We start from the raw sequence: 22,530 nt of genomic DNA, 5'->3' as shown, positions 1-22,530 counted from the left end.
TACAGAGGGATAATCACCTCCTTTTCCCTGCTAGCAAAATTCCTATATATCATTGACAAAACCCTATGACCTGCCTTGGCAGCCTGTCTGCATTGCTCAGAAAACTTCATATCTGCCTGCACAATTACTCCCAGGTCTTTTTCATTTTCTACCACCTTAAGTGTAGTACCACACAGTTGGTACGTTTCTCTGGGGTTACTTCTACCCATATGCAGTACTTTGCATTTGTCAAGGTTAAACTTCAGTTGCCACTTCTTAGCCCATCTGCCCAAATTATCTAGATCCTGTTGCAGTAGCACACTGCCATTACTGTCATTAACAACCCTGCCAACCTTCGTATCATCTGCAAACTTCGACACTAAGCCTCATATACCTTCATCAATATCATTGATAAATATACAAAACAACAGTGGAGCCAACACCGCACATTGTGGGACTCCACTAATAACATTAGTCCAAGAAGAGCAGCACCCATTGATTACCACCCTCTGTCTTCTCCCATTTAACCATCCTTTTATCCATTGTAGCAACTTACCCTTAATACCATTCTGCTCCAATTGGTACAATAGTCTTCCATGCGCAACAGTGTCAAAAGCTTTCCTGAAATCCAAATATATGATATCAAAATTATTTTTTGCATCCAGTTCCTTTGTAACCACATCATAATATCCTATCAAATTTGTCAGACAAGACTTTCCATTAACAAACCCATGCTGTGTCTGAATTATTGCTGCAGTCTTGTCTAGATGATCCTGCAATGCATCTTTAATGCGACTCCATTATTTTACCTGGAACAGAAGTTAAACTAACTGGTCTGTAATTACTCGTGGCACCCTTTGATCCGCCTTTGTGAATTGGGGATACATATGCACATCTCCAATCCGTGGGAATCTCCCCTGAGTCCAAGGATGCTCTCATAATTATGGCTAAGGGTTTGCTTAGTTGCTTTGCCGCCTCCTTTAATATAACTGGATAGATCCCATGCTTTTCTTACGTTTAACTTCAACAGTTTCTCTTCCACTTTGCTCTCAGTTATTACAAAATCATTAAGTATTCTGCTACAATTTGATAACCTTCTGCCATTTTCAAACCTTAATAATTCCTCACGTGTGAATGTAGATGCAAAATACTCATTCAGTTTGTTTGCTATCTGAGCAGGATCATCAACAGTCGAACCATTGATGTCAAGTGGACCAATCAGATTCATCCCCTTCCTTTTAGAGTTCATATAAGTAAAGAAATCCTTGCTGTTTTTCTTAGCATCTTTTGCCAAGGATTTCTCGTAATCTGCCTTCGCCTGCCTAACCTCCTTTGTAACTTGGTTACAGATCAACTTATAGCTATCATATGCTTCTGTGTCAATTTGTATGCATCCCATGCATTTTTCTTCTCTGTTAAGAGTCTCATTAGTTCATTTGACAACCATTTAGGCCTAAACCTTGAACAATATTTCTTAATAGGTATGAAACTTTTAGTAGCATCCACGATTAATTCCTTGAATGCTTCCCACTTAGAATTTACTGTTGGTAACGTCGTCAGTTGATTCCACTGTACAGAATTTAAAAACTGTCGGAGACCACTATACTCGCCTTTACGGAAGCAAAAACACTTTCCTTTACCCCTGATGGTAATTAAATCTTTAAGTAAATCCCACGTCAGTACACTGTGATCACTCCCCCCCTAGTGGTTCTTTTATCTGCAAATTCCTAATACATGAATGATCACTGCTGATAACCAGATCAAGAGTATTACTTTCTCTGGTTGCCTCTCGAACATGCTGCTGAAAACAATCATCCAATGAAGAAAACAATGTAGAAAACAATCATCCAATAAATGCACAAATGTCTGACTAGTGTGTGAGTGCCCAACCCACAAGTTCCAGTCAATATCTGGGAAGTTGAAATCCCCCATTATAAGACATTCCGATTTACTAGCCCACTCTATTTCTCTGTACAATTGTTCATTGTACTCATTCGAGTCATTAGGCCTATAACACACTCCTACTCTTATTTTTGCTTTCGCAGTGCTTATGTCACACCAAACTGACTCAACAGTGCACTGTTCATCTATATCAACTGGATGCACTTGTTATGATTTTATGTTTTTCTTAATGAACAGTATAACACCTCCTCCCTTCCTATCCTGTCTATCCTTTCTGTACACATTGTACTCCCCAAATTCCAGTTCGGCATTCCTTATATCAGTGTGACACCATGTCTCTGATATCCCAACAATATCCGCCTTTGATGTCTTGACCAACACTTCAAATTCATCAAATTTATTTACTATACTTCTAGCATTGGTATACATGCTCCTACTCCTATTCTTTGTTACCCTAACACATCCCATATACCCACCCGTTCCACGATGACCGCCACCCGTCCCTAAAACCCCCCAACACCTCACGCTCCAGGTCGCTACTTATTCTAATAGAAGTTGTGCAAGAATCACCTTCACCTCTGCCTATGGCTACTGTTAAACTATTAGTCCTTGTATCCCCCCAAGTTATCAGTTTTCCGACCCACCCACCCAACACTGCCTCGATAGCATCAGCAAATATTCTTGCACCCTTTCTATTTAAGTGTATCCCCTCCCTGTAGAAGCAGTCTCTCCTGTTAACAAGTACAGTCCAGGCTGAAAAAAATTCTATCCCTTGAGCCTTGCACAATCTTTCCAGGACTGAATTGATCGACAAGGCTCTCATCATATACTCCCTCCTATCGTGTCTGGGCAGAATTGCAGACACTTTCAAATTCAACCCTAATTCACGGCTTTTTTTCATCAGTGACCTGTACTTGTTAAGTAATTCTTAAATGCCGGTCTCCTACTCTTGATATCATTAGTGCCAACGTGTACAACTATATCACCTTTTTTGCCTTAAACTTAAAAGATGATATCTGCTCTACAACGTCATCAACCTTTGCCCCTGGCAGACATACCCTGGTCCTGTTCCACCTATCCTTTTTGCCCAATATGTTCCCCGTTTCCCTGACAATAGAGTTACCAACAACTACTAGTTCCTGAGGGACCAGCGCATTCTGCCTTGGGGGTTGCCGCTGTGTTGCGTGATGACCAAATGCAAGCTCTGGCGTTGATGTGGGCAGCTGAGAGCCTGATGGGCCCCTCAATATTAAAGCATTTCAGACAAAATTAGAATTATTTAAAAATCAAATTGAACAAAATAATTTTTCCCATTTTTTGTGTTGTGAAAGTTTATATAATAATATGCCCAATTGTGATTTTTTTACTGAAAATTTTGTCTGAAATCGTGAATTACTGATGGAAGCATTTGTTGATTTCGAAAACAATAGAAAATTATTTACATGATTTCAGAATCCAGTTCATGTAAATGTTTCACAAATAGATAAAGATCTACAATTAGAAATCATAGATCTTCAAAGTAATGATAACCTGAAAACATTATTGAAAAATGAAACATTAATTAACTTTTATATAACTTTGACAGAAAATGAATTTCCAGAATTAAAAAAATTAGCAAGAGAATAATTTCTATTTTTGGTAGCACTTACCTATGTGAACAAACAGTCAAAAATGAAATATATAAAATCCAAACATTGATCAAGAATGACAGATGAACATTTGGAAGATTGGGAACTTTTACTATTAAACCTAACATTTCAGTTATTGCTAAATCAAAATAACTCAAACATCTCATTGATTTGCTATTTCTGTAATATCAAATGTGATTATAAAAATAAAAATTGTGATTTTTGATATGACTATAGCTTTTTTTTTTTTTTTTTTTTTTTTTACAAAAAAACCCAATACTTATAATTTTTTATAGTTTTTGTAATAACAAAAAACTATAAAAAATTATAAGTGATTATAACAATAAAAATTGTGATTTTTTATGACTATGGCTTTATTTACAATAAATATCCGTTGTTTATAAATTTTTCATAGTTTTTCTATCTTGTACACCCTGTTTGACCTGATGAAGTGATCTGATAGAGGTGTATAAAGCCTTGAATGGTCTGAGCATGCTCAATGCTGATGGGATTCTTCCTCTAGCTCAGAATAATCACCTGAGAGGGCATAAATTCAAAATTGCTAAAATTGCAGTTTTGGTTTACAGTGTTTTTAGTCGTCAAAATTGCACTGATTCCGGCCCGCCATTTGTTATGAATTTTCTATGTGGCCCTCCAATGAAAAAGGTTGGGGATCCCAGCCTCATACAATGGTATAATAATTTTGTTATCACTGCTAGAAAATTTTCTGTGTATCACAGACAAGACTCCATGAGTTGTCCTGGCAGCCTGTATTTTGCTCAGAGAACTTCATATCCGACTTTACAATTACCCCCAAATCCTTTTCATCTTCCATTACTCCTTTAGAGTGCAGTATCACACAGTTGGACACCTATCACCATATAATGATCATTCTTATCAAAATGATCATAAATTACTTTTTCACCTACTGATTCCACTGTTTTTCCTGCTGCAGAAGTCACGCTTATATGGAGCTAATTACTCACTTTGCCCTTTGATTCCCCCTTTATTATAGGGGAGATATTTGCACATTTTCAATCTGTACGAACTACGCTGAACTCAAGGATGCATTCATAATTATAGATAAAGGTACTTCCCTTGCTCCTCTCAATATAATTGGATATTGTCAGCACCCCCAAATGTCTTATTTAATTAAGCTTCTGCATTTAATTAAATAAGGCTTTAGCTTTCCTCTGTTATTATAAAATCACTTTGCTCCCAGTTATAAGTCGGTTATACTGCGTGTAACCCAATCCTTAAAAGTTGATATGCAACCAAGTTACAAAGGAGGTTAGGCAGGCGAAGGCAGATTACGATAAATCCTTGGCAAGGGATGCGAAGAAAAACAGCAAAGAGTTCTTTACTTATGTAAACTCTAGAAGGAAGGGGATGAATCAGATTGGTCCACTTGATATTGATGGGTCAACTGTTGATGATCCTGCTCAGGTAGCTAACAAACTAAATGAATATTTTGCATCGACATTCACACATGAGGAGTTATTCAGCGAGGGGAATGCCAGACGTGTATTCAACTCTAGCAGTAAGCTACAGAATCTTGAAATAACTGGGAGTAAAGTGGAGGAGAAATTGTTGAAGATAAACACAAGAAAGGCACCCGGGGTGGATGGGATCTATCCAGTTATATTAAAGGAGGCAGCAAAGGAAGTAAGCAAACCCTTAGCCATAATTATGAGAGCTTCCTTGGACTCAGGGGAGGTATTCATAGACTGGAAATGTGCAAATGTGACCCCAATTCACAAAGGAGGATCAAAGGCTGACACAAGTAATTATAGACCTGTGAGCTTAACTTTTGTCCCAGGAAAATTAATGGAGGCACTGGTTAAAGAAGCACTGCAGGATCATTTAGACAAGACTTCAGTTATAGCTCGGACACAGCATGGTTTTGTTAAGGGGAAGTCTTGCCTGACCAATTTGATTGGATACTATAATGCAGTCACAAAAGAACTGGATGCAGGGAATAGCTTTGATATTATATACTTGGATCTTAGAAAGGCTTTTGATACTGTTGCACATGGAAGACTGCTACACAAATTGGAGCAGTGTGACATTGGAGGCAAATTGCTGCTATGGATAAAGGGGTGGTTGAGGGGGAGAAGACAGAGAGTGGTAATCAATGGACACTGCTCATCGTGGACTAATGTTATTAGTGGAGTCCCTCAGGGCTCAATGTTGGGTCCATTATTGTTTTCTGTATTTATAAATGATATGGATGATGGTATATCAAGCTTAATGTCCAAGTTTGCAGACGATACAAAGGTTGGCAGGGTTGTCAAGGACACTACTGACACTATGCTGCTGCAACAGGATCTGGAAAGGTTGAGCAGATGGGCTAAGAGGTGGCAAATGAAGTTTAACATTGACAAATGTAAAGTACTACACATGGGAAACAGCAACCCCAGAGCAACGTATCAACTCTGTGGTACTACACTGACAGTGGTAGAGAATGAAAGGGACTTGGGGGTGGTTGTGCAGGCAGATATGAAGTTCTCTGAGCAGTGCAGACGGGCTGCAAGAGTAGCTCATGGAGTATTGTCAATGATATACAGGAATTTTTCCAGCAGGGATAAGGAGGTGATTATTCCCTTGTATAAGGCAATGGTCAGGCCACACCTAGAGTACTGTATACAGGTCTGGAGGCCTCATTTCAAGAAGGATGTAGAGCTGCTGGAACGAGTACAGAGAAGGGCAACAAGATTAGTGAATGGAACAAAGGGGTGCTCTTACGAAGAAAGGCTTAAGTTTTGCAAATTACAGTGTCTGGAGACTAGGCACCAGCGAGGTGATCTGATAGAGCTGTATAAAGCCTTGAATGGTTTGAGCATGCTCAATGCTGATGGGATTCTTCCTCTAGCTCAGAATAATCACCTGAGAGGGCATAAATTCAAATTGAGGAAAGACAGATGTAGAATAGACGTGCTGAAATTTGCCTTTAGCCAGCGGGTGGTTGGTTGGTGGAACAGACTTCCATCCCTTGTAGTGGAGGTTGATAGCCTAAATAAGTTTAAGGCTCAGCTGGACAGGTATTTTGAACGAACAGAGGGGTGAAGTGGAAGTGGGTTTTTTTTTTTTTTTTTGCTGATGCTGCATAAGCTTGCTTTCTTGCATCAAATGCCTCTACTAATGCTAATGCTAAAGTTTTTTAATGAGTGAATGTAAATGCAAAAGGATCACTAGTACCTTTACCATTCATATCCAGTGGACCAAAGTGGTTCATTCCTTCCATCTAATGTTAACACAAGCAAAGAATTCTTTGCCACTCTTCACTGCATTCTTAGGAAAATACCTTGTAATCTGCTTATGCTTAGCATGCCTGATAAATTGATTGCAGACTAGTAAATATTTATTGTAAGCTTTTGTGACCCCTTGTAATTTATAATCATATTATGCATTTTTCTTACAAGTCTTATCACTTCATCTGACGTCCATTTTAGTCCAAAATTAGAACAATATATTTTAGTTGGTAACAAAAGCTTAGCAGCTTCTATAATTACTTCCCTTCCCATCTAGCATTTGCTTCTGCTACTAGAAATACAAGTGGTCCCTGAAAGGAATTTAAAAACTGTGTAAGACCATTGTAGTTACGTTTGTGAAAGGAAACGCTCTCTTCTTTACCTTTCACAGTAGTTACATACTTAAATAAATCCCATATGAATGCACTCTGATCATATTATTCCCTTTATCTGAATGTTCTTAACACATGAAGAGTCACTGATGATAATTAAATTGAGAATATAGCTTTCTCTTGTTACCTTCCTAACATGCTGTAATGTAGAAAAGTCATCCAATAAATCCAGAAATTTTCTTCTACTGAAGCTATTGAGTGAGTGGCCAACTCACATGTTCCAATCAGTACGACGAAAGTAGAAATCTCCCCATGATAAGATATTACTTATTTACCGGCGCACCCTATTTGTGTGTATAGTTGTTCAATATACTCATTACACTCACTTGGTCTATGGCATAATCCTATTCTCATTTGTTTTCCCAGTGCTCATGTTACACTGCACTGATACAACATTACAATGACAGCCCATTTCAACTGGATACTTCACATCAGGCATTTGCTTCTGGTAGCAACACCACCAATGGCCAACCACAGTCACTTTTCTGAAAGCAAAATTTTTTTAAATAATAAAGAATTAAAAAAATAAAATAAATAATTAAAGACAGTAATGGGAGAAAGCATGAATGCTATGCATGAAGGAGTGAACTGTAAATGAGTGAGTGTGAGAGCAGATGCAAGAAAAAGAACAATGTGAGTGAAAGCCTTTTATCTGTGAGTGAACAGATGTGCCCCCAACTAACCCTGCCATGTTCCTGTTAGTCGATCTCTCAGCGGTCCCCTTTCCCTCCTCCTGGTACATACAACGTGATATTCCCAACAGTTACTAAGTACTGCTAAAATAAAATAACTGTAATGAAAAATCAGAAACCCTCACCAAAAAGATAGCTAGCCTTTTCACAAGCAATATTTAGAATATAGACAACTACAGACGTGGAACACAAAATTTAATTTAAGCATAGAGAGGGACCATACAAATTCAACAGAGGTAAGATGAACGGGGCCATAGATCTGGATGCAATGGGAAAGAAGAGTTTGATCTTGACGTTTTGGGGGGAGGGGCACACTAAACATGTACAGGGTTAATACCTGCCCAGCAGAGGCTGTTACACAGCATGTGTGCACTGTTAAACAGCTGACACCACAGAGTAACTGCAATAGTCTAGCATGCAATCTCTCCTCATCCACTGTTCTACTTTGCCTACTAAGCAGTTGTACAATATGCAAAGGTTAGAAGATAACAGGTAATGGGGCTGCTGGCAAATGGTTTCTTTGTTTTAACTTTAATCCTAACTATAACTCCCGACAATCCATTTCCTTTCCATTCTTTTTTTAATTAATTGATTTTATTATTATTATATATATTTTTAAATGGGGCTTCTGCTCTGAAACCTCTCGGAGATGGCAATTTAACACAGAGTATCAATGATGGTGCAGATAGCCTATCTAGACAAGGCTATCTGCACCATCACTGACAGGAACTAGATAGAAAATTTTCTGCTGGTTGGTTCTAAATGTCCAGTCATACAACACAATATACTGCTATATATACAAACCTATACAACATGCATTGACTGGATAAGCAGAGATACACCCTACAATCTGCCAGTGTCAACAAAGATGACATTGGCAGATTGTAGGGTGGTCCAGGGGGAACTACCATGGCATGCCAATCTGTTTCCAATATCCCTACAATGTTCACATTTGATGACAACCAATATTTTCAAAAGCTTCAACTTTATTTACTATATTCCTAGCATTAGTATAAAAGCAAGTATGGTCCTTGAGGTTGTCACAGACATTCTCTCAGATATGCCAGACAAGCTGTACTTGCTACCTGGGAGTTTAAAATGCTGATGGAACTGATATTCGGGTGACACTCAAGTCAAGTGGACCCAATTTTGGCGAAGTCCGGACGGTCTGTGACAGCCAAATCCTCTGCTTGCACCTTCACGATGGTGGGTGACCACCCAGGTGTGAATCAACATAAGTAGGGGTTGAGGTGTGGCGCTCACACCACATGGAGGAATGCCGCCCCTCTATGTTACCAGGCAGTACTAGGTGGTAGATGACTCTCATCAACCTGTGCAATACCACCACTTTGCTTGTTAGAGGCTTGAAGTGGTGGAACCCATGTTTAGTCTCTAGAGCCAAGTTCCGGTCAACCCTTCCCCATCTCTTCCATCATGCAGTATGATTAATGACTTTTGAGGTTATGATGAACATTGTGGCGAGATCCAATATTCCTTACATTTGGAGAGTACAGCTCTAAAATAGTGTTCGCAGGCCGGCCGCTAGTTAGTACACCGGACCAAACCTATTGGTAACTCTCTAGGAGGCTTCCAGCTCAGCTAGTGTATAATCTTGCTACCTCTACTCTGCCAGATAGTGACTGGAGGGAGTCCGAGTAGTGTGTATGCGGGGTGGGGGGGGGCATTGTCGAGGCCACGTTATGTAAAGGAGCTGGGTATATTCTTACCATGTGTATGCCATATCCAAAAATTTCATTACTTCATACAGCATGTCCCACCCACTTTTTCTTACTATTGAATACACCATGAATTGTCAAACTAATAGAGCAAGCTTATCTGTGAAAAGATCAAAACCTCCCAAACACCTCCTAATTCATTTCACAAATATACGTGGTCTCAATTCTAATCTCAACGATGTTCATTTCCACTTGCAGTCTACCAAACCCCATGCACCTTTTCTAACAGAATCTCAGTTATCGGTTGATTCAACTACTGCTCATCTCAGATGCTCAAATTATTCGTCGTATGATTCCTTTCGCCTCAAAGGTGATGCTTGTGCATATGTCCATTCTGATATTCCCTGTCAGAGATTTGGAAATTTGGAATCTCCTCTCTTCGATCTTCTCTGGCTTAAAATCTCTCTACCACATTGTGTCAAATTCATCTGTTGTCTCTACCGTTCTCTCAACTGCATTAATCACTTGGAGCTCTTTGACTTCCTCTCTTTGCAACTTGACTTTCCCCAGTCCAACTTTCCTAACAGTGAGGTAATTTTCCTTGGTGATTTTAATGTTCACAACTCCAGTTGGCTTCTGTTTTCTAGTCACACCAACCCAACTGGTCGAGATGCTGAGGCTTTTACAATTACTAATGACCTTGCACAGATTTTTCATTTACCTACAAGAATACTGGACAATCCTAATCATACAGCCAACACGCTTGATCTGTTTCTCACAAACAATCCTTCTAAGTATAAGGTCGAAGTGAGTGGTCCTTTAGGCACGTCAGATCACAACTTGGTAATTGTCTCTTCTCCAATGGAGCCTTTATCTCATGGCTATTCCCAACCTAGTGTTGTTTGGCACTACAAGAATGCAAAATGGGATGACCTGCGAGATTTCTTTTCTTCTTTTCCTTGGTCGGATTACTGTTTCAAAACGTCTGATGTCAACATTTGCTCAGATCGTGTCAGTGAAATTATTCCTGCAGGAATGGAATCCTTTATCCCACACTCCACTTTAAAATCTCGTCCTTTATCTAAACCTTGGTTTTCCAATAAATGTGCTAAGGCTGTTAAAGAGAAGAACGTTGCATATTGTAATTGGCTTGTTTCTAATTCTTCAGTTTCATTTTCTGCCTACACCAAAGCTCGCAACAATTGTAAAGCAGTTATTAATCCGTCTAAACTAGAGTTTGAACAGGCTAAGAGTAGAAAACTTGCTTCTTGCCCTAATGTTAGCCGAGCATTCTGGTCTCTTGCCAAAGCTATTGGCCGCAACTTTTGCCCATCTCTGCTCCCACCTCTGTCCAAACCAGATGGTTCTGCTGTCACTTCAGCCAAGGATAATGCTGACCTGCTAGCATCCCATTTTACTTCCAATTCATGTATTAATGATCTTGGTAAAACACCTCCCACCATTGCCAACACGCTCCATTCAATTCCTCCTGTGGTCTTCCGTCAAAAGGATGTCGGAAGGATTTTGACGAATCTTGATGCGAAGAAAGCTCCAGGTCCTGATGTATTTCTCCACTTGTTCTCAAAAACTGTGCTCCTGAACTTACTCCTATTCTTTGCCACCTTTTTTCACTTTCTTATTCCAAAGGTGTTTTTCCTTCTGCTTGGAAATTTGCTCATATCCAGCCGGTTCCTAAAAAGGGTGACAAATCCCTCCCATCCAATTACTGTCCCATTGCAATTACTTCTACTATTTCTAAAGTAATGGAGGAATCGATTAACTACCAACTCTTAAACTACCTAGAAACCTTCCATCTGATCAATGATTGCCAGTATGAATTCCGTCAGTGTCGATTCACTGGTGATATTCTGGCTTATGTTACCCATTTATGGACTAATTCAATGGAAAAGTTTGGTGAAACACAAGCAGTTGCTCTTGACATCTCAAAGGCTTTCAATTGTGTTTGGCATAAAGGTCTTCTAAACAAGATTCCATCTTACGGTTTTCCAACTGTTTTTTGTAATTGGTTATCCAGTTTTCTCTCTGATCGCTCACTGAGGGTGATGGTAGATGGTCTCTGTCTTCTAACTTCTCCTCTAGTGCCGGTTTCCTCCAAGGTTTAGTTCTTTCCCCCACTATTTTCCTCTTGTATATTAATGACCTTCCATTGACTGGAAATCCTATCCATAGCTTTGCCGATGATAGCACATTGCATTCTGCTTTCCATTTTGAGAAACCTTGTCCTGCTCAATCAGCTTCAACTTCTTGAAAATCTCCAGTGGGGCAAAGAAAACTTAGTTGATTTCAACCCTTCTAAAACTCAGTCTTGTCTTCCATCTCACAAAAAGGATTCTTCTGCTCTTATGCTTAATCAGTGACATTCCGATTTTTAAGCAAAATGATATATCTATTTTGGGGATTACCCTGACTTGTAATCTCTCTTGGCACAAGCGTATTATAAATATTGCTTCCTCTGCATCTAAAAAACTTGGTTTTCTCTTTCGCTCTTGTCGTTACTTTTCTTCCAAACAGCTGTTCACTCTGTATAAATCGCAAATCCATCCTACCATGGAATAACTTCCTTCATACGTATTTCCTGAAAATTACTGCCTACAGAAGTTCAAGTCCAATGTCAACAAATATCTTCTTTCATCTTCTCAACCTCCAACCCAAGCATGGTACTAAGTATTTTAGGTTCTAATACCTCTCATGTTTGGAGTTAAGAAAAAAAAAAAAAAAAAAAAAAAAAGAGTATATGTGCACCCTGTTTTTGATCTTTGTAACCTTAACACAGCCCATGTAATTGCTTGTCCCATGAGGGCCACAGCAGAACTTGTAATCTCCACAATTTGCTTTGCAGGATGCTGCATGTCCCAATACAGGCAATACAAGAATTAGTTTCATCTCTGCTTACAGCTATCATTAAACTACTAGTCTGCAAGCCCCCTCGATTGTTTCAGCAAATATTTTTGCACCGCCCCCTTCTATCGAACAGTCTCTCCTGTCAACAAGCACATAGAAATGCTGAGAAAAATTTTACCCCATGAGCGGTGCACAATCTCTCAAGAACTAAACTGATTAAAAAGGCTCTATCTGTGTTGTTTGAGAGCTATTGGTGCAAGAGCAGCTTCGGCTATAATGTGCCTAGTCTAGGTTAGGAGAGTTTTGTATTTCAACATTTTTAACTTTTCTTGATGTAGTTTAGAAGGAAGCCAAGATTTTGCTTTATAATTATGTAGCTTTTTCATAAATGGTATGCTATTAATTTTTATATGGTTTGTGAGTATCCAATTAACTTAAGGAAACAGAAAACATCATTAATATTTGGCCGGTCATCTAAAATTGTTTTAAGCATTAGGTTGTTTTGTGCATTCATTACTGTTTGAAAAGCTCTTAGACGTTCTCTATTAAATCTTGGACAGTTCGCTATGAAGTGATGTACGGTGAGTGGAACTTGACAATTTTGGCATTGACGAGGGTCTTCACCTATGAGTGGGTAAGAATGAGTCAAATATGTATGCCTGATTCAGAGTCGAGCAACGATCACTTCTTCGTGTCTGTTGGATCAGCAGCTAGTAGTCCATGGTAGAAGTGTTTAATTCCATGAAGTTCGTTGTTAGATCGATCTTGCCAGTATTGTTGCCATTGTTTTGAACTGCTTTTGTGGATGCTCTCCCTGTGTACTTCCTCTTATCATGCCTCTGAAAAATTCCGGACACTTTCATGCTAGACTATTGCAGAGTAACTGCAATAGTCTAGCATGCAATCTCTCCTCATCCATTGTTCTACTTTGACTATTAAAAGCAGTTGTACAATATGCGAAGGTTAGAAGATAACAGGTAACGGGGCTGCTGGCCAAATTGTTTCTTTCTGTTTTAACTTTAATCCTAACTATAACTCCCCTCTCCTCCCGTCAATCCATTTACTTTCCCTTCTTTTTTTAATTAATTTCTCTGAAGTTCTCTGAGCAGTGCAGACGGGCTGCAAGAGTAGCTCATGGAGTATTGTCAATGATATACAGGAATTTTTCCAGCAGGGATAAGGAGGTGATTATTCCATTGTATAAGGCAATGGTCAGGCCACACCTAGAGTACTGTATACAGGTCTGGAGGCCTCATTTCAAGAAGGATGTAGAGCTGCTGGAACGAGTATAGAGAAGGGCAACAAGATTAGTGAATGGAACAAAGGGGTGCTCTTACGAAGAAAGGCTTAAGTTTTGCAAATTACAGTGTCTGGAGACTAGGCACCAGCGAGGTGATCTGATAGAGGTGTATAAAGCCTTGAATGGTTTAAGCATGCTCAATGCTGATGGGATTCTTCCTCTAGCCCAGAAAAATCACCTGAGAGGGCATAAATTCAAAGATGTAGGATAGATGTGCGGAAATTTGCCTTTAGCCAGTGGGTGGTTGGTTGGTGGAACAGACTTCCATCCCTTGTCGTGGAGGTTGATAGCCTAAATAAGTTTAAGGCTCAGCTGGATAGGTATTTTGAACGAACAGAGGGGTGAAGTGGAAGTGGGTTTTTTTTTTTTTTTTGGCTGATGCTGCATAAGCTTGCTTTCTTGCATCAAATGCCTCTACTAATGCTAATGCTAACACCAACTCCCTTGACCACTCCAGTTATTTCCTCTAGCTTAAGCACTGCCACCAGAGTGGCAGTGCTTAAGTTAGAGGTGTGCCCGCTGCTGCAAATGGACCCTTGGACAGATATGTTCAGGCTTCCCCTGCTACTCCAGCTCGCCCTCTCCCAGCTCCCACTACTGATGAAAATATCACAGCCAAAATGACGACCCCGTCATCATAGACCAACAACAGGAGATGTCAGAACCCCATTCGGGGGCCCCGCTAACAGGAAAACTCAAGTATAGAAAGTCAACACCTAATCAGGAGCGGGAGATGTGCTCCCAAACTGAATCAAAAGACATAACAGAAAACCAAAAGGACACCAGCGAGGAGAAGCTACCGGAGGCTCCCCTGGATCCCTCCTTTTGCCAGAGGGTACAGTTCACGAGAAGTCTCTGTTCCTCAAGGCTGCCTTGGAAACATTATTTAAGGAGCAATCTAACAGGGTAACCACAGGGCTAAGGGCACAAATCGTGAACCTGGAACAAGCTGGACACTCTTGACGGAAACTTACCTCGAGAGTGAGAGAGTCAATGCCAAGCTCCAGGCATACAAGGAATGTGGGGCAAACCAAATGCAACAGCGCGCACCCACATATGCCCAAGCGCTGAGGACCACAATGACAACGGAGTGACCACCAACGCTCACTGCTCCCAGCAAAAAGAAAGTACCACTACTACCAAGACCCAACCTGGTCATACCGAAGCCAACAAACACTGAGACTCTTCACACAAGTGAAGAAGTAAAGAAGACTGTAATTACTACCCTTAGCGATGAATTCAAACACACCAGAATAAAATCGATAAGGGAGACCAGCAACGTCGGCGTCATCATCGAGACAGAAACACAGGAGGAGGCGAATAAAATTATAGCAAATCCAAAAGTGCCGTCCCTGGGCTTACAAGCAGAAACTCCCAAGAAAAAAGGACCAAGCATTGTAATCTTTAACACAGGAAATGACCTATCCCCAACACAATTGCAAGGTGAGATTTATCACAAAAACCTGCAGCAAGCATTCCCGGATACGGACCCATCGAATCTGATAACACCTAGATATCAGACAAAACCCAGAAATAATAACTCAACTAACTGGGTGATAGAACTAGCTCCCAGAGCGTGGAAAGTACTAACGCAGCAGGCAAAAATCTGCATTGATTGGGGCAGTCATCACTTCAGAGAGCACGTGGCTGTTCCAAAGTGTTTTAGATGCTGCCGATTTGGCCACACCACACACACACACACATGTACTCAACTGCAAACTTCTCCAACCTGTGGGCACTGCGCAGAAGTAGGCAACAATTACAATCCCTGCCCAAACAAAACCACTCCACCAGTGTGCGCAAACTGCAAAGCCCTAAAGTTACCAGCAGACCACTCTGTCAGAGACAGTAACTGTCCCGTGTACTTAAAAGCCAAAAGCACTCAACAACAAAGAACAGATTATGGGTACTCTTTGTAAATATAAATATTCTAACACAGTGAAATTTGCACAGCACAATGGGCAATTGCAGTCACTGCACAACTAAAGAAAAAGGTAGAAGAGGATAACCTTGACATCCTCTTCCTCCAGGAACCCTACATACACAAGAAAGAAGTGAGAGGATACCACTCACGTACAAAATTGTACAACATAACGGCAACACCCCCTGGGCTGCCCTGGTCATCTGCAACCCTGACCTCACGGTTGCTAAAATAACCCATTTTTGCAACGAATGGGCTGCCTGTGTCCAGATCATCTCTCCATTGGGAGAATTTTATGCCGTATCGCTATACTGTCGACCTGGCGAAGATATTCTCCCCGCAACCCAATATCTGCAAAATGTCCTCCACGAGCTCCCTAATACTAAAATAATCGTCTGTGCAGATGCAAACTGCAGGTCACCAGCCTGGCACAGTACAACTCCCAATTGACGAGGAAATGCCAATGGACAGCGCCTGGAAGAATTCCTGACCAACAGCAGCTTCACAGTATTGAATCAGCCAAATAATCTACCGACATTCTCAAGTACTCTTTGGGAGGTGACAATAGACATAAGCCTAGCCACTCGCTCCACAGCAGGATACATATCCTCATGGAAGGTCAGAGAGGACTGGACAACCTTTGACCATAGAGTAATAACTCCAGATGCACCGTGCCCTCAAGAGACCACCCACACCCAGAACAATCCTCAACAGATTTGCTATAGCTAAGGCAAACTGGGAAAAATTTCGGGAGGCACTGACATACTCTGTTGAAGCATTCGACAGCACAAACCTCAACCCCGGACCAGCACCAGCGTGCTATAGTAAGTCTAATCACAGAGGCTTCAAACAAAGCTATAAAATGAAAGAAACCATCCGCAGGTTCAGTCCCATGGTGGTGCCCTGAGCTTCAGAGACTGCGGAATTAAGTAAATACACGCCGTAAAAGCTTCCAGCGAGCGAGAAGATCCTGGCCGGCGGCAGAGATAGAAGTCCTCAGACAACAATACCGTGAGGTCAGAAACAAATACACAGCCCTGATGAGAACCAGGAAAAAATGTTCATGGGAGACACTAGTCTCAACAACTGGAAATAAGGACTCCTGGGGGGTTGTATACAAAGTGGCAACTAATAAATTACCAAAAGGAGAAGTAATATCTTCGACAAAGACACCCGATGGCCACTATACCACATCCTGGCATCTATAGACAATATCCTGAATACCACCTTCCAGAAACTCCCCTCAGACCACATTCCTGAGCAACTTCTGCTCTGTGAGGAAAATACTAATTACTGCCCAGCACATCAGGAGGACCCGTTCACACTTGAAGACCTCCATCTGGTGACAGCAAAAATAAGAAATAAGCGAACGTCCGGCAAAGACTACCTGGAGCCAGAAATCGTAAAAAAGGCCGCAGAATATATCCCAACAACTATATTAAACTTATATAACCACTGCCTATCTGCAGGATATTTTCCCCATGATTGGAGAGCAGCATGAATTAGACTAATACTGAAGAACCCGAAGAAACCACAGGAACTCCCGGAGTCATACAGACCCATAGCCCTACTGCCAGTACTAAGTAAACTGTATGAACACCTACTACACAGCAGGATATAAGCTCACTACCAAGAAGCAGGCCTCCCCTCTCCCAAGCAATTTGGCTTTCGACGAGGATGTTCCACCGTGGATGCCCTGGAACATATAATAAATGTAGCTACACACAGAAATAGTAAATACTTCCTTACTATCTCCATCAACTTTGCCGGGGCATTTGACTCATTTTGGTGGCCAAGTGTCCTCGGCAGACTCCGGGAGGCAAACATTCCCAGCAACTTATACCAATGCATTAAAATCTATCTTTCGGACAGAAGGATCTCAGTATCTACACCCTATAGCCAACTCACCCGGCCGGTGTTCCGGGGATGCCCACAGGGATCAGTCCTGGGCCTCTCCTCTGGAACCTGGTGTTGGACGGCTTCCTCAACCAGGATCTAAACAGAGCAGATGCTCAAGCCTTAGCAGATGACCTGGTCCTGATGCTGGAGGCGGACAATCGTGCACAACTTAAGGCTATTGCAAACTGGGCCATAGACACCTTCCAAGAATGGTAAAAAAATCATCACTTAAGAATATCACCTTATAAGACATCCTCAATACTTTTAAAAGGCTCCCTTGATATCAGGAGGCCACCTCAGATAAAAATAGAAAGAAAAACCATAAAACTGACCACGGAATTAAAATACCTAGGAATCATCCTTGACAAAAATCTTTCATTCACCTCACACCTCGTATATCTACAAAAAAAGATCAAAAACTACTCAGCCCTCATAGCAAGAGTCTCGTGAAAGGATTGGGACTTAAGGAAAAGAACACTGACCCTCTTTTACAAGACTTTCTTCATTCCAGCCATCAGCTATGCAGCAGGGATCTGGTTTAAAAAAGCAACCACCGCAGTCAATAAAAGAAAGCTAGAAACGATACAGCGCAGCATCTTACTCACTGTCTCCAGAGCATGCTGCAAGGTCAGCACACGCACTGCAGGCCCTTGTGGGGCCCCTACCCTTGGACCTGGAGATTGTCTGCTGTGGCATGCTATATCAACTATCAAGAGGAAACAATTTAACTTGCATTGGCTTCACCACAGACCCGACCAACAACAGCAATGCAGAAAAGAAACAAATAACCAAATATCTTCAACAAACCTGGCAGTCCTGATGGGCGGGCTCAACTAAAGGTGAGATAACCCAGAAGTTCATCCCGGACGTTACCCAAGTGTATCCCGAACAGCCAAATCGGTTCTCACCGGGGCTCGGCTCTTTTAATGCCAAGCTATCAACTTTCGGCATCAGGGATTCTCCATTATGCCACTGTGGAGAAAACCAAACATGGTCACACCTAATGCACGATTGTCCCCTCTTTGAGGACATCAGATGTCATTTCATCACAAAAATACGCTTTAATCCGAAGGAACGGGAGCACCTTATATTACATGAGGAGGAGCACTACAAGGCCCTCTCGTGCTTTGCACATGAGCTGTTTACCCGGCTAAGGGTAATGACCCAACCTCCCCAGGCCTGATGCAGGACCTGACTACAACTACAACTCATCGGACGGGACTCCGCTCTTACTTTGTTAGTGCCATTACTTTGTCAACTGAACCAGAAAGATCAAAGTACCACGATATTGGACGGGACTTTGCTCCCACGAACATCACAATCAAACGGACACCCTGTCAACTGGACCGACAGCACATGTAATTTACCCAACGAACTACCCTAGAATGTGACAATAACCATATGCAGGAGTGACAACACTGCATCGGCGCCCAGATAACAGAACAAACAGTAAAAGTGACCACATATCAACAATGACCACCCAAAATGGAAATAGAAGGACCATGACCACCGCCGGCATTCAACCGATCTGTAAACAAGTCGGTAGAGACCTTGTCCCTGGATGTACCTCCTGGTGGGGCCAGTGTCGTGATGTTGTTCTGAACCTGCTGACCTAGCCACTCTGCTATAAAATAAAATATGAGACAATGCTAGCAACTTAAACTATGCAACTTTGAAAACTCTCTCAGCTGTTATCTTCTAACACCATGGCTATATTGGCTGTGGAGTTAAATTTTTTTGTTGTTCATGGTGAATATTTATCGAGTATACTTACTGCTTTTGAAGCACATAACTTCTTAGCATCTGATGCTTACAACAAAAAATTGCAGATCATTTGTTATGGCTCAGAGCTCCAGGTTTTCCTTTTGCAACAGAAAACTGTGAAAGAGTTATGAACTCACCAGCTGCCAAATTAGCTGAATACGTGGAAGGTGCAAAGCAACCAGCCAAGTAAGTTTTCAAAACTGTGTGCATATTTGATTCTCGCCAATTATCTTTACTGCCAGCAGTAGCATCCGAAGAATGGCAGATATATTAAGATATCATTAAATGAGAAGAAAGACTAAAATTTAGCTAATTTTTACTGTCCTCTCTGGAAAAACTATTACCAAAGTTAACCATGTTAGCAAAACACACATCTTGCATTTCCAGTATCATCAGTTGGCGCAGAATGCTAATTTTCGAAGTATGGATCTGTGTTTTCTCCTTTATGTTGCAGTTTGTGTGAAAAGAATCTTTGAGCATACGGTGCGGTGTTTTTTAACCGTAAAAGCATTTAATTAGTAGTGTTATTAAAATTATTTGTTAATAAATAAAATGACAGTTTTTTGCTTCATTATTCATTACCTAATTTATAATTCTTGATTATTTACTGGTATTTTAAAAGTTCTTATTAAGGTTTCTCACTGTTTATAAATTATAACTGAAAGGGCCACAATTTCCCACAGCGGCTGTATTTCAGGCCGTGCCATGAATTTTCTATTTCTTGGCAAGGAAAATCGTGGGCCCTACTGATCATTATGGACTAATGCTATTAGTGGAGAAACCCAGGATTCAGTGTTGGGCTCATTCTTTTTTCTATATTTATTAATGATATCGAGGAAGGCATATCAGGCTTAATGTCTAAGTTTCCACAGGATACAACGGTTGGCAGGTTGGTTAATTACAGTAATTAACGTATGTCGACTACAAGTACTAGGAAAAATTAGGCAGATGGGCCGAAAAATGGCAGTTGAAGTTTAAAATTAACAAATGCAAAGCACCGCACGTGGAAAATAATCCCATATTAATGTAACAACTGTGTGGTACTCAAAGATTTTGCTCTACCACACAGAGTTTGCTCTGTGTGGTAGAGCAAAATGAAATAAGATCTGGGGTAATTGTGTGGTCAGATATGAAGTGCTCCGAGCAACAGACAGTCTACTAGGACAGTTTGTGGGGTTCTTGTATATCGTGGACTACTAGGTCCACGATATACAAGAACTTTGCAAGCAGGGATAAAAGATAATTATTCCATTGTATATGAATACAGGTCTGGAGGCCTCCTTTTAGGAATGGCCAAAGGATTGGTGAAGGGAACAAAAGGGTGGTTTCAGCAAGAAAGGCTTCAGTTCTGCAAATTGGAGTATCTGGAGAAGAGACATTTACGAAGTGATTTGATTGAGTTGTTTAAGGCTTTCAATGGATTGAGCAAGCTCAATGCTGATGGAGTTCTTCCTCTTGTTCGGACTACACACGAGGGGGCATAAATTCAAAGAGAAAATGGTTACAGGATAGATGTGTAGAGGTTTGTCTTCAGTCAGTGGGTGGTTGTTGGAACAAATTTCAATCTGTTGTTGTTGCACAAGTGAGTAGTTTGAATAAATCCAAGGAAGAACTAGACAAATTACTGGAGGAGGGTAAAACTTCCCACATGTACTGTGAGAAGTTTTTTTTTTTTTTTTGTTGATACTTTATTAACATTAGCAAAGGCACATGATGCAAGAAAGCAAGCTTATATAGCATCAGTCAAAAAAAAAAAAAACCCTTATTTCACCCATCCACTCATCCCAAATGTTTGTCAAGTTCTGCCTTGAATATATTTAAGTTATCAACTTCTACAATGACAGATGGAAGTTTGTTCCAACAATCAACCACCCGCTGGCTAAAGGCAAACTTTTACATATCTATCCTACAACTGTCTTTCCTCAATTTCAATTCATGCCCTCTCAGGCAATTATTCTGAGCAAGAGGAAGAATCCCATCAGCACTGAGCATGCTCAAACCATTCAAGGCTTTATACACCTCAATCATATCACCTCACAGGTACCTAGTCTCTAGACACTGTAATTTGCAAAACTTAGGCCTTTCTTCGTAAGAGAAACCTTTGTTCCATTCACTAATCTTGTTGCCCTTCTCTGTACTTGTCCCAACAGCTCTACATCCTTCTTAAAATGAGGCCTCCAGACCCATATACAGTACTCAAGGTGTGGCCTGACCATTGCATTATACAAGGGGATAATCACCTCGTTATCCCTGCTAGAAAAATTCCTGTATATCATTGACAAGACACCATGAGCTACTCTTGCAGACCTCATAAAACTTCATATCAGCATGCACAATTACCCCCAGGTCCTTTTCATTCTCTACCATTGTCAGTGGTAGAGAATTTGATACGTTACTCTGGCATTACTGCTTCCCATATGAAGTACTTTAGATTTGTTAATTTTAAACTTCATTTGACACCTCTCAGCCCATTTGCCCAACTTTTCTCGATCCTGTTGCAGCAGCGTACTGTCATTAGTGTCATTAACAAACCTACTAATCATATCGTCTGCAAACTTGAACATTAAGCCTGATATACCATCATCAATATAATTTATAAATACAGAAACAACAATGGACCCAACGCTGAACCCTGAGGGACTCCACTAATAACATTAGGCCACGAAGAGCTGTGTCTATTGATTACCACTCTGTCGTCTCCCACTCAACCATCCCTTTATCCACAGCAGCAATTTGCCTACAATGCCACACTGCTCCAATTTGTGCAGCAGTCTTCCATGTGCAACAGTTCAAAGTTATTCTTTGCATCTAGTTCCTTTGTGACTACATCATTGTATCCAATCAAATTGGTCAGACAAGGCTTCCCCTTAACAAACCTATGCTGTGTCCAAGCTATAACTGAAGCCTTGTCTAGATGATTCCGCAATGCTTCTTTAGCCAGTGCCTCCATTAATTTCCCTGAACAGAAGTTAAACTAACAGGTCTATAATTACATGTGTCTCCCTTTGATCCTCCTTTGTGGATTGGGGTCGCATTTGCACATCTCCAATCCATGGGTACCTCCCCTGAGTGCAGGGAAGCTCCCATAATTATGGCTAAGGGTTTGCTTACTTCCTTTGCTGCCTCTTTTAATATAACTGGACAGATTCCATCCACCCACCCCAGGTGCCTTTCTTATGTTTATCTTCAACAATTTCTCCTCCACTTTACTTTCAGTTATTACAACATTATCTAGCTTACTGCCAGAGTTTAATACACCTCTGG

The 22,530-nt window shown here is 40.8% G+C and overlaps 1 protein-coding gene across 2 annotated transcripts in view; it reads right to left on the bottom strand.

Moving 5' to 3' along the window:
- LOC150085814 (neural cell adhesion molecule L1) overlaps positions 1 to 22,530 on the bottom strand; it is a 263,360-nt gene that overhangs the window by 146,234 nt on the left and 94,596 nt on the right. The gene's annotated exons all lie outside the window — the stretch shown is intronic.

The sequence above is a fragment of the Mastigoproctus giganteus genome, chromosome 5 (genome assembly GCF_048544385.1).
Source record: "Mastigoproctus giganteus isolate SK-2022 chromosome 5, ASM4854438v1, whole genome shotgun sequence".
Classification (NCBI taxonomy): domain Eukaryota; kingdom Metazoa; phylum Arthropoda; class Arachnida; order Uropygi; family Thelyphonidae; genus Mastigoproctus; species Mastigoproctus giganteus.
The sequence above is the reverse complement of the archived record's forward strand: the minus strand, read 5'-3'. Positions and strand labels throughout refer to the sequence as shown.